Here is a 13,517-nt window from a genome sequence, read left to right on the forward strand (position 1 = left end):
AAGAGCATGTGGTAGGGATCTAAAACCAGGACAATAAAGGGGGCAGACAAGGGAGGTACTAATGCATAAATATGTCTATTTATTGTGCAATAAATAATTAAACAAATTGCTCAAAATCAGTTAAATCAATTAAAATGGTGACACAGTGTCCTTTAAACTTTCACAATCAAGTCATTCTGCCAAATACTGCACAAACCAGTAATTAAATTATGCCTAAAAACTTCAAAAAAATAATCTGTTAAGGGGTACTAACACATAAAAATACATTTCTGCAACTCTTTACCGTTAATGTACCTTTGGAAAGTGCAATCATTTTTTTATATAACGGTCTGTTAGCCCCCTTAGGATGTGCTACTGATTCTTGATTGATCCCAGCAGGTCCTTTCATTATTAGGCCTCTCCCCATCCAATTAATGTAAAGCACCCACCCACCTGATTTAGGGCAGAACTCTTGCACCCTGGTCACATTTTCAACTGCACCTTAAATTCACAGCGACTCCATGCAAGTGAGGGTGCACATATCCTCATTCAAGGCGCTTTTGGTCGACTCCACATGACCTCCGCAAATAAGACAGAAAATCCCCAAACCACAACAAAGACCAGGGGACAGCATTCTGACAAAGACTGCAACACATGGCCAATAAATAATTATTTACATTTATATAGCGCTTTTCTCACTACTCAAAGCGCTCAGCAATTGCAGGTTAAGGGCCTTGCTCAAGGGCCCAACAGAGCAGAGTCCCTATTGGCATTTACGGGATTCAAACCGCCAACCTTCCGATTGCCAGTGCAGATCTCTAGCCTCAGCGCCACCACTCCATCTGTTACTAATACCAGCCTAATACCAGTTAGGGGCGCAACAGCCACCAGCTACATCCCCATGGACAACCTCACCAGGTAAAAGAAAAAGAAAAAAAAAGAGGCCTCTGTTAAGACGCAGAAAAAGAAATGGGTAATACAAGGACTAAATGTTAGCAGGGTGACGCATCCCACCACAAAAGAGTAAGAGTCAAAAAGTTCGAAAATCAAATGTCAAACCAGATCGGCTAGACAAAAAAATCAATGTTAAAATGAAGCACATCACCAGACTAAATGACCTTTTCCTAAGAAAGCTAAAATCGAAGAGATTTGTCTTATGAGCTTTATTTATAATCCAAAATTGTGAACGTCAAATGACAAACACCATCATGTGACCTTCCCATCATGTGACAGTATGTGTGTAAACAACATGGCAACATAGCAACAGCCAAGAAACTCCAGCACCAAAAAATACATAAACAAAATGACATCATGAAAAATAATAATATTTAATAGACAAAAGTAATATTAAAAAAGGAAACTTCATAATAAACATAATATTTTCAGGGAGGAATTCATGACAGTTGCTTCTAATAAACCGAGCACCTCAGTGGCATATTTTTATTTTGTCTTATTGTGACTTTAGGAAAATAAAAGGACTGTGGCATGCGGACTTATCTACCCATCTCTGAGGCTAATTTGTCTTTAGTCTTAGTAAAGTGAAACAAAGAGGGAACAGAGATGAGAAGGAAATGTAGCCATTTAATTGATTAAAAAATGCTATATAAACTGGGCTCTATACGTTTGAAACTGCAATGTTTACATTTCCATTTTCACAGCTACTGTGTACTCACATGCCTATTTATTGTCCCTCTTGAATATTGTTTAATTTATATTCACAGCTGTTCTTTGTGTTAAATTGCAAACTTTAATGATGTTCTTTATAATCTTATCTGTAAGTGCTTTATGCAGTCATGTAGTTTACATTCCTCTTTTTATTCTTTATGCATATTTTGTTGCTTCATGAATTTCACTGCTCACAGAGGAATAGCTGTTATGCTCAGCATGCTACTACACTGCTTAGAAAGTTTTTCTCATTGTTATTTCTGTAATGGTGAAGTGTAGTCCATTAAATGTTCACTGACATCATTTCTGTGAATAGCAACATCACTCCACTGTATGTAGCCACTGTAAAATTTACCATAGATTAAAATTTCATTGTCAATTTGGGGAGATCTGTTTTGTGTAAATATGATTTGCACAAAATTTTAATACAGAGTGCAGGTAGAACTTTCAAGGTGATGTGATTTTCCTTACTTTGCAAAAGGCCAGGAAAATATTTAAATAATATTTAAATAAAAGAGGTTTCAACATCAACCACCAACATTACACCAGTCTAGGGTCGTGTGGCACATATCATCATCAGGCACAAAGCAGGAGGCAGACTAGGATGAAGCACCAGTCGAATATAAATTAAACAATATTCAAGAGGGACAATAAATAGGCATGTGAGTACACAGTAGCTGTGAAAATGGAAATGTAAACATTGCAGTTTGAAACATATAGAGCCCAGTTTATATAGCATTTTTTAATCAATTAAATGGCTACATTTCCTTCTCATCTCTGTTCCCTCTTTAAATAATCTCGCCCCGGCTTATATATCGGAATGTCTGACACCTTATATTCCAAATCGTAACCTCAGATCCTCAACTGAGTGTCTCCTTAGAATTCCAAGAGCAAAACTTAAAAGAAGTGGTGAGGCGGCCTTCTGCTGTTATGCACCTAAAATCTGGAATAGCCTGCCAGTAGGAATTCGCCAGGCTAATACAGTGGAGCACTTTAAAAAACTACTGAAAACACATTACTTTAACATGGCCTTCTCATAACTTCACTGTAATTTAATCCTGATACTCTATATATCCAATTCATTATAATAACTATTCATTCAAAATCTGTACTAACCCCTACTCTCTCTTCTGTTTCCTTTTCCGGTGTCCTGTTGGTGGTGGCGTGCGCCACCACCATCTACCCAAAGCACCATGATGTTCCAACAATGATGGATGGATTAAAAGCCAGAAGTCTGTATGACCATCAGCATCAAGTGACTCCGTGAAAACCCGAACTACAAAGAGGACTATTTCATTTATGTTAGGTAGAATGCCCAGAGGGGACTGAGCGGTCTCGTGGCCTGGAACCCCTACAGATTTTATTTTTTTCTCCAGCCTTCTGGAGTTTTTTTTTGTTTTTTCTGTCCACCCTGGCCATCGGACCTTACTCCTTTCTATGTTAATTAATGTTGTCTTATTTTAATTTCTTATTTTGTCTTTTATTTTTCTTCTCTTCATTATGTAAAGCACTTTGAGCTACTTTTTGTATGAAAATGTGCTATATAAATAAATGTTGTTGTTGATTACAGGACCAATCACGTTCACATAATTTAGAGTCACCACTTAACCTAACATGCAAAATCTTTAGGGCTGTTAAAGAACAACTGGAATATCTAAAAGAAAACAGATGAAGATTCATGATGAATATACAAGCTTCACACAAACAATGACAAGGTACAGGATTGAAACCCGGGATGCTGGATCTGTGAGACAGCAGCACTAACCATATTTGCCACACTCACATATATAGACTCTGCCACCTGTGCGGTGATGAGGTGGACTTCTGTAATGAAGCACTCAGAATGAGGAGTTTCTTCACTGGTACAGGATATCCTTCTAGTGTTGTGGACAGGACCCTCAATCAAGTCAGGAGCAGACCTCCTAACATCAACTCTAAAAGGGACCCCAACAGTGATACCCACATTCTGATGGTCCTCCCATTCCATTCTGGGTATTCACTGTGCAATTTTGGCATGAATTTAAGGCCAATTTGTATTTGCACAATGATTTCCTGAATTTTAGCGGTAGTATGCAGTATGTTGCAATGCCTGATTTTATCTTATGATTGGGCTGTTGTACAATCAGAAGAATTTCTGACATGACAGAAATTTAATTCGGTCTTAGGTGTGAGTGGTTTTACGAGCCGATTTCCTGGAGTCACTATCAAATTTCATTCTGCATTAATTGTAGTTTATTGTACCTTGGGTACTGCCATTGTCATGCTCATTTTCACATTTTTGATTTCAAAAATCTAAATATCATAAAGCAACACACATATCAACTAAACAGTCAATGACAAAAGCAGCTTAGAAATTTTTTACTGGAAGAACCCGAAATTAACATACACAACAGTAAATTACATAGACTATGTACCTCTTATTATTGTATTTTCAGAACACAGTACAGCAACCGTCAAGAACGGAGCTCTTTACGACATTTTAAGAAGCCTGTGGCTATCATGTTTTTTGAATCGGTACAGCTGTGCATTGGGGACATGTACACATATAGTTTGAGTGACCATTTCATGGCATGTCAATTAGACCAAGCGTGTTCGTACAGTTTGACCACATATCTAACTGGACACTCAATGGTGCAGTGAGAGTAGTTGTTTGACCATGATTTCTAAAAGTTCCACAGTGTATTCCAGCATAAGACACGATCTCTTCCACAGTTCATTAAACAAAATTTTGAGATGTTAAAATCAAAGACCCCACAAAGCCTATTGTAAAACACTTGATCTCTCAGTGTTCTTTAACAGCACTTCAAAGACACTCATTTTCAGCCTGGAATCACATATATCTCCAAGTCTTAATGACCAGTCAACATTTTAATCTCTTCCTTCATCTTCTGTAATGGCAGCTTCTTCTCACCTACTCTCACATTTTCCCTTTTCATTTTCCCTGACGTTCTTATTTCCTTCCTTTCCTATATATGTTGCCTGCTCTTTCCTTTTCAGTTGCATGCATGAAGGAAGCTATTCAGATTATTTCTTTTTGCCAAAATATATATAAACAAATACACAGGATTGCCCTTGGCCCTTCACCTCCCCAACTTGACATTTTTGCATCCTAAAGATCATCATAAATACCGTATTACATTCAGTTTAAGATGCACTTTGTATGTTTTCACACTTAAAATTGGGGTGCGTTTTAAATTCAAGGTTGTTTCATTGTCACAATTTGTAAGACCATCTGCAGCTAAAGAAATACAGTAAAGTAACCTCATGCAAGCTTGTAAAAGGGAAGTGATTTGGTACATGCAGATTTGTGAAGGGGAAAGCGACTCAATGCACATGGGCTTGTCAAGTGGTAGGCTGGGATATCTACCAGAAATCTGTTTCCACAAAACCTCTTTTTGAAAGGTGGGTGCATCTTAAATTTAATGGTATCGTACATACAGTATAATATATATTATTATATGTATTATATACTGTATATATTGTGGCGGACGGCCGGGTACCCATGCCTGGCCGGGACCCCCCTTTGACACTGGTACCAGCACACTATGTCCCCCGGAACGTGTGGTGGCAGCCCTCCTGGGTGACATCTGGGCCACAGGTGTGGGACTTCAGGGATCAGACCTGTTGGGCTCCATGGCCACCACCCAGAGGAGCTGCATGGCTTAATGAGAATGTGTGAGCTGGAATGCAGCCACACCCGGAAGTGCAGCCTAATTAGGCCAATTACCACCTGCAGCACTTCCGGGAGGGATAGAATAGGAGCCTGCAGCCACTACTCAGCAAGCCTGAGTCAGGAGGACGAGGACGAGGACGAGGACGAGGTTGAGGTTGAGGTTGAGGTTGAGATTGCCTGGGATGAGGGGGAGGAGGAAGAACACTGTGGTGTCCTTTATTTTGGTTCATTTTGGTGTGCTTGGGACTGTGTTAGGGCTGAGGGACACAGGGAAGATGTGGACCTCAGCTGAAGAAAAAAGAAAATCTTTTGTTGATTTTAACGTGCCTCCATTGTGAGTCTGTGTTGGGTCGGGTGCACATATAGCACCTTTTACAATATATATATTATTTATTTGTATTATTTGTGTTCTTATTTGTCTTCTTCTTATTATTATTATTGTTATTATTTCGTATCCTTTTGTATCTTTCATTATCATAACCTGCATGTCTTTTTCCATATTAACAACTGTAAACCTAGTTTTGCCCAGCCCTGTGTATACTACTGTATATATATTCCCTCCTAAAAATTCCTTAAGGGGACCAAAGAGATGATAGTCCTTTTCTGAATGACTTATACCATCATACACTCTCGACTGAGGGAGACAGTCATCCCCAAATTGATTTTTAAATCTCAAATAAATCTAAGATAGAAAAAATCCTTCATTGGTCAAAAATTTTATAATAATTCGGTGCGTAACACTACTGTGTACCTCCTTTTGATTACAACTGACAGGAAGGGGAGAAAGAGCAGCTAGCACTACTAACGACAAGTTCAAACATGCATGTGTCTGTCGTAGGAGTCATGTCTACCTTGCACTCTTTATAAGAATAGAGCATAATTGACCACCCCTCGTAAAAGTAATCTGCTGATTTCATATTGAACTTGTAGTCCAGTGTTCACCCCTGCATCTCACTCAGTGAAACTAGGAAAATGTAACACTCACCTGGTAAAGTACTGAAGCAATAGATAAACGAAGTGGGCATCTGCTTCATTCATTACCAGCAGGTGTGCTTAACCCTTTTAAGGGTGCCAATGATTTGGCATACCAGCTCAGGAGCAGCTGCCTGTAGGTCAAAGAATAAATGGACTGCTAAGGGCAGTTCTCCAGAAGCACCTTATAGGGTTTACTATTTATGGTCACATGTACAGTGCACAGTGAAATTCTTAAAAGCAAATAGCTACAAAGTTGTGCCTTGCCAGGTGCTCATCATGTCTGTGGGAGCAGGGTAGAAAAAAACAATTTTATCAGGCCATTGATTTTAGTTTAGTACCACTTAGATGGGTTTCAACTTGCTCTAACTCTAAATCTGGTATAAATCAGTACAGTAAGCAGATTTAATTTTTTTTATATTTTAACCAAATAGCTAATTTCTCAAAATTTTAATGATTATAATATGTTTGGCAAATACAAGGCATCAATTTACATATAATATTTTCCAATTATTAGCATTTTTATTTAATACTATTTGTGTACTTACCTAAAAATAATGTCATTAATATATTGGGTCATGTATTTTTAATGATCCATATTGTTTATCTGACCCTGCTTCTTGTTATTATACAAAATAGCCTTTCAAATTTATGTATATTTCATTTGGTGCCCAAATATAGGCCTTTTTTATGCCCAAGTGTAATCAGCAAAGCAAAAGTAAATTATCACTGGTCAGCTGTCTTCACAATTTAATAATAATCATCCTCCATAACACGGTAATTCACAGACACGTCAAATCTCACACATTCAAAGTGCGACTCACAAGTTCACATGTTATCACGCTTAAGCATTCCTATTTTATTTATTTATTATAAAAATAATACTGTACATCCCAGAAATAGGCACCCCAAATTACTCCGTGAAACTAATCAAATTTAATGAAAGTGTTCCCTGTTTGGAAAGGTGGAAGTCCCAACAGCAGAAGCTTTGCACCGTACAATGAAAATAATGCAAATCATACTTGATTGGAGAGTCGACCATTATAAAAACCATATAAAGACCAAATACTATATAAATATATTCTTTTTTCCATTAAATATATATACAGTATTTTAAATGCTAACTGCTCAAAATGCAGTGTATATTGCAGACATAGTGCCTCATGATCACCATGTATACTCTTATGTGTCTGTTTGCAGCTACGCCATCACTCCCTCTTGCTGAAGTCTTACTTCAGTTCCACCTATGTGGGCCCCAACGGCATGAAGAACATGGCACACAGTACAAAGAAAATGTTGGCTCAGCTCAAGTGACAACTTCATTCCAGTCCCCGTCCCTCACATTTAAAAATCTTTTGATGTTGCAGTTGAAGTCTTTATACGCTCGTTGCTGAAATATAATTTCCTTCCATTCATTCTTTTCAAGTCTGCCTTCCAAATGAAACGTGGGGATTTCACTCTACAAGTAATGTTTGCCAGCAGATTAGATTTGTCACACATTATAAATCCATGCTGTTTTTGCATTGTCATTTTTAAGAGAACCATGCTGTAATGGAGCCAGGGTTATTCAAAAAATAGATCTTATCAAAGGCAGCCAAATTTAAGACAGAGACATATAACAGTGTACTTTTTTTTTTTTTCAAATATCCTATTAACAAGATAGAAGTGCTGAACACTTTTACACATAAAGCTAAAGCAAAGTTAAAGTATCTACACACATCTCCATACTGTCAGGTTATTTCTTACCTCCAGTTTTTAATTTTGTGTTATTTGGCTGGTGTTTGTTATTTCTCTGCCAGGGTTTGTTTCCTGGCTTAAGTATATTTGTTTTTTAATTCATAATTTTCAGGTATTATTTGTCATGTAGCAATTTGTGTTAATATTAATTTATTTAAATATCACTTGGTGTTTATATATTGGGTATATACTGTATGTCTTCTGCTGGGTATGTTCTTTGTTTTCTGTGACATCACCTCTGTAGGATAATACTCCACCTTAATATTTCAGCCAATGGCTAAGCTTCTGTCATTGGCGTTTGTGGTGACCAGAATTGTAAGTATTTTCAGTTATTTTTTTTACATTTTCTTGTCTTTCTTATGTTTTGTGGAGTTTGCCCTGTATTGCATTTTGGACTTCCTAGCCTGAGATTGCCTTTCTAGGCAAACTCTTTTTGCCTTATTATTGTATTACTTTACCTGTCTTGCCACTTTTGTTGTTCTTTTGTTTATATAAAAAATCTTTATAAAAACTTTAAGAGACAAAACAAATAAAGCCAGAGGTTAACTGTCCTTTATTTTTTGCACTATACTTACCTTACTGTAACTAACCTCATTTTTTGAATTTCCTGTAGAAAGTTTGAGTTTGAGCCAGTATCCCATTTCAGGCCTATGCAGGCCTGAAAGCCTGTCTCTAGAATATGGGATCTGACTGCCTGGGGTGATACCTGTTGTGGGACAGACTAGTGAGGCCCTGGTCGGGCCTTTTTGTGTATTTTGTAGCCAGCTTGTGTGCAGCAATTCACAACAGCATTATGATATTGTTCCAAGCATGACCATGTAATGATATCATTGGGGGGTGGTTACTGCAAAAATAATTTGATAGTTTTGATAGAGTACTTTACAAGAGGTATGTACTGTGTTTATTTTTTCTCTGTGTGGTTCATGGAGCTGAAGATAGGTAAGAACCAAGCATCGCATGCTAATTTCAATCTATTTTTATAATTAGGTATTAGTTATTAGTACACTGTAAAAACAACATTCAAAATACAATAATTTACAAAGGGTATTTTAAAAGTAAAAACTGTTCATCAATAAATACATATAAACACACGCATACACACACATAAACCCATATATACATATATATATATATATCGTATATACTTACAGAAGGGTAACTCAAAAAGTAAAGGCAATTTGAAAATTATGTGGTAACCTCAATGGATAAGAGCTGATGCAACACAACATATTTGCGATGGCTTATAGGTAGTATGAACACGCATAGCGCAACGTTTTGCCATCAGTCTAGTTGAAGCCAAGGTCAAATGAACATGGACACTCTGCTGTGGGAATGCACCATTATTGAACAACATGTCATACTGAGATTGCTTTGGGCAGAGGGAGTGAAACCTGCTGAAATTCACTGAAGGGTGTTGATTCAGCATGACTCAATGAAAAGTTTATGAATGGGCAGAAATGTTTCAAGTGGAAAGACCAAATGTAACTAGCAAAGTTTGATCTGATTGACCATCAACATTGTGTACACAAGCCCACATTGACATGGCAAATGTCTTTACCAGAGGAGACTGGCAGATTTCACTGAACGCTGTTGCTGCACATTTGCATATCAATTGTGGATCTGCACACGCCATAGTGCATGATGACTTGGGAACTGAAACAGCTTATGATTCGCAGAAGCCAAACTTCTTTGGTGAATTTTAGCAATTTTACTCTCTCTGCTCAAAGAAATATCACTACAGCAAATTGTTCAATAATGGTGCAATCCCGCATCGGAACATCCATGTTCATTTGACCTTAGCTTCAATGAGACTATTGGCAGAGGGTACTGTGTCAGCGACAGCATAATTTTCAAATTACCTTTACTTTATGATTTACCCTAGTGTGTGTATATATATTGTAACAAGAATGAGTCGGAGACATCATAAAGAGTTGGGGCAGCCACCCGTATAATATTTTCTCGGCTGCAAAAGTCACTTTTTATGGTAGCACGATGTGCCTACAACAAAGTCCAAAATAGAACTGCCTGTACTGAGGCAAGATGGCAGTTTTAAAGGCCCAGAGGGGAAATGACATCATCAGTGCAGGAACTGGGAGTGGTGTCCTCGTGCCCGGAAGTGACGTCATCATCGGGGCCGGCAACAGGCGGGATTTCCTGGGAAATGTCTGCAAGGGACTGAGAGAGACAGTCAGTTCACTCCGCCGCCCCCATGGCCTGCCATAAAATTACTATTGTTTAGGCCCTTCAACTGTTTCCCATGCACACGTGTGTGACAATATATATATACTGTGTATATATATATTGTGAGGTTTCTAAACTGTGGGAACTCCCGCCAATGGGTCCACATGCTGAACAGCATCCCAAAGCGCAATCGCCGTGTCTGTGGATGACTGCTTATCCTTTGCCAGGGCAACCACAGGCTCTCAGCACTGCTGTGGCTCTCTGTGGAAGAAAAAACCAAGCCAATTACGATCACGCTATAAGCACCTGTCATCAATGGGTGATGCAAGGAACATTATAAATGCAGGGAACAGCATAAGTTGGCCACTAACCTGGCTAAGACCCTGCCTGATTGCTGTGTCTGTGTATAGGAGAGTGATAGATCCCGCTACAATACAGGAAATAACTGTGCTGTTTCTGTTTCAAGCTGAATTAAAAGCTGGTTTTGCGAAAGTATTGAGACATAGCCTCGTGTTTTGGAGTGCAAGGCAGTGACTCAAACATTGCAATATATATACAGTACATACTTTATTGGTAATAGTCAAAATACCTTAGATTTACAAGGATTTTGTGTTAAAGAACTGAATGTTTGTTAAAATATTATATATAATATAAAAATATTGTACCGATTTTTGTAAAAAATGTCTGATGTACCTCTTTTATTTTTCTCATATTATATTAAAAAACACATTTAACACAAAACACTTTACTATATTTTAATGAATGGATCTGTCAATAAAAGAAAAATGTTAGAAATTGATTTAATATTTTATGCTTTGTTAAATTTAATGTTTCTAAACCAATACATCTAAGTCAGTCAGTCAGTAAGTCAGTCATTTTCCAACCCGTTATATCCTAACACAGGGTCTCTAGTAGTTCAATCTAAGAATAATAATGATAAAATTGTAATTGTTTACTGCATTATTTTTTTTATATATATAAACAGTACAGTTATCTGTGCTTCTGACTATTTTTGATGGTTGAATGATTGGCAGCTCACTTGTCAATAATTTAACTGTTAAAGTACGGTAATATTTTTTTCTGCAGTAATGTGAACTGTGCATGCATTTAAAATTTAACATAATATTTTTAGGCTGTAGTTCCCTTATCGAGTTTTTTCAAATCAGTTTTATTGTTTTGGTAAAAGAAAATGGCCCCAACAAGGTCTGCCTATACAGTATGGTCCTGTGACCTGTAAATTCACCAATTTCTTGTTTTGTGCACGATGACTCAGGGTACTCCTGCTATCTTTTCTCACTCATAATTTTCTGTTTTACACACTGATCTTCAGACAGGATTTTTTTCCCTCAGAGCTGCCTTTGTAGTTCTGTCCCAGACCATTCAGACTACATAAATTCTTCTCTGCTTTTCCTTTCACAAATCATAGCCACTCAATCAAAGATCAGGTACATCAAGCCATTTAACTATCACACAGTGAAATACAGGCCTGTCCAGTAACCAGTGGTGTAACGAGGATCTGATAGGCTTTACTGCAAAAAAGTATCATGCGAAATTAAATTAAATCCAATTTAAAAGTGATCACTATCTATAAAATACATCGAGCTTCTAAGTTACATAAAAGGTCAATTGTCATAATTAGACTAAGCAGAGTTGAGGGAATAATAGCACCATTAACCTTTTCATTCTGACGTCAAGTAAACAGTCATATTAATAATAAAGCCTTATGAAACAACAGCATGCAGTCACCCTGGTGCAACTGCTTCTACCACACTACCTACAGTTACACCACTGCAAATAGCCATATTTATTGCATTTTCTATAGAAAGGTGTTCTGCAAGTTACATAAGCAAATCTAAAATGTAAGTTCCAGATCGTTTCTGGGAACACGTCAGAGTTGACAGGATCAAGTAGCTGTCCCTCCAGGTCCATTTTGGCACACTGATTCATCAGTTTTTTATGGTATTTTTCCAAAAGTACCCAATAACTGTCTAACAACAGAAATATAATAACTCAACCTCTCCGGCACTCTTTTTTCTCAATGTTTATCTTCTCACATGGCCATCTTTCTTTTCTACTTTTTTTAACAACATCTGCCTTTAAATCTCTCCCCCCCATTCCATTAATCTCGCTCATCTATTTGCCTCTTCTGTAAGCTCCACTCTATACCCATGCCTAATGAAGGGTCAACAACCTAACTATCTATTTAAAAGTGAAAAAAATGGCACACTTCCTTAAAAGATTTGCAATAAAAAAATGAAAGTGAAAATTAGCATGCTATTTTCAATGAGAAATTAACTGTCATCTTTTTTTTCATTTTGCAGATGTATGCCAACACAGCCCTTCTCTATCTCCATCTCCATCTCCCTCGAGAGTAAACAGTACAATAAAAGAGCTGGGAGGCAGGTTTCTATGTGGTTTGATGCATTTCCATGCTTTAGAGCATACTTTGTTCTCTGCATGTTCTTAAATTGTTTATCATTACCCAGTTATTTTCAAAGACAGTACAGTACTTCTACCAGGAATTTAATGCTAGATCCTTAAATATGTAGCATTGTTTGCTTGTGATTAGCCTAACAAGCATTACATTTTTAAATGAATCACTATAGTGAATGTAGGAACAAAATAATGTCTATGGCATGGGATGTCAAAGTTTTTGACCTTGTGGGCCAAAATTGAATTTATGTGAGGAAGCAACAATCAACTGTAATAGGGGGCTTTGTCTTATTATAAGGTTTTGTCTATTTAAGTGTTATGGATACTCCTCTAAGTATCATGTCAAAATAGACTAACTTCAAGCTCAAGCGTATTGTCACTGCAATAAGATTCTATTTATTGTATACTGTATGTCTCTCACAGAATAAACCAGTAGTATACACCGACAGCCAGATAATGAATACACTATCATACATCACAATCACTGAGCATATACAAGAAACACACATCAAGTACACACGTGCAGTTTTCAGTTGTTATTGAGAAGCAATCCAACCTGAAGATTAACATTGACAAATATTTTATTTCTCAGATGTGTTTTAATTACTATAATACTCAAGCAATTTCAGTGATCAACCATTGGATAAACTGCATTGTTTGAAAAAATCACTTTGCCTGCACTCTCTTTTTCAGCTCTCTTCCACAATCCCCATTATTCTGTACTGAATTCTGTACTGTATTCTCAAGTATTTAAACTCATCCACCTTCGCCAACTCTACTCCCTGCATCCTCACCATTCCACTGACCTCCCTCTCATTCACACGCATGTATTCTGTGTTGGTCTTAATGACCTTCATTCCTCTCCTCTCCAGAGCAT

This window comes from Erpetoichthys calabaricus, chromosome 5 (assembly GCF_900747795.2).
Source record: "Erpetoichthys calabaricus chromosome 5, fErpCal1.3, whole genome shotgun sequence".
Lineage (NCBI taxonomy): Eukaryota > Metazoa > Chordata > Cladistia > Polypteriformes > Polypteridae > Erpetoichthys > Erpetoichthys calabaricus.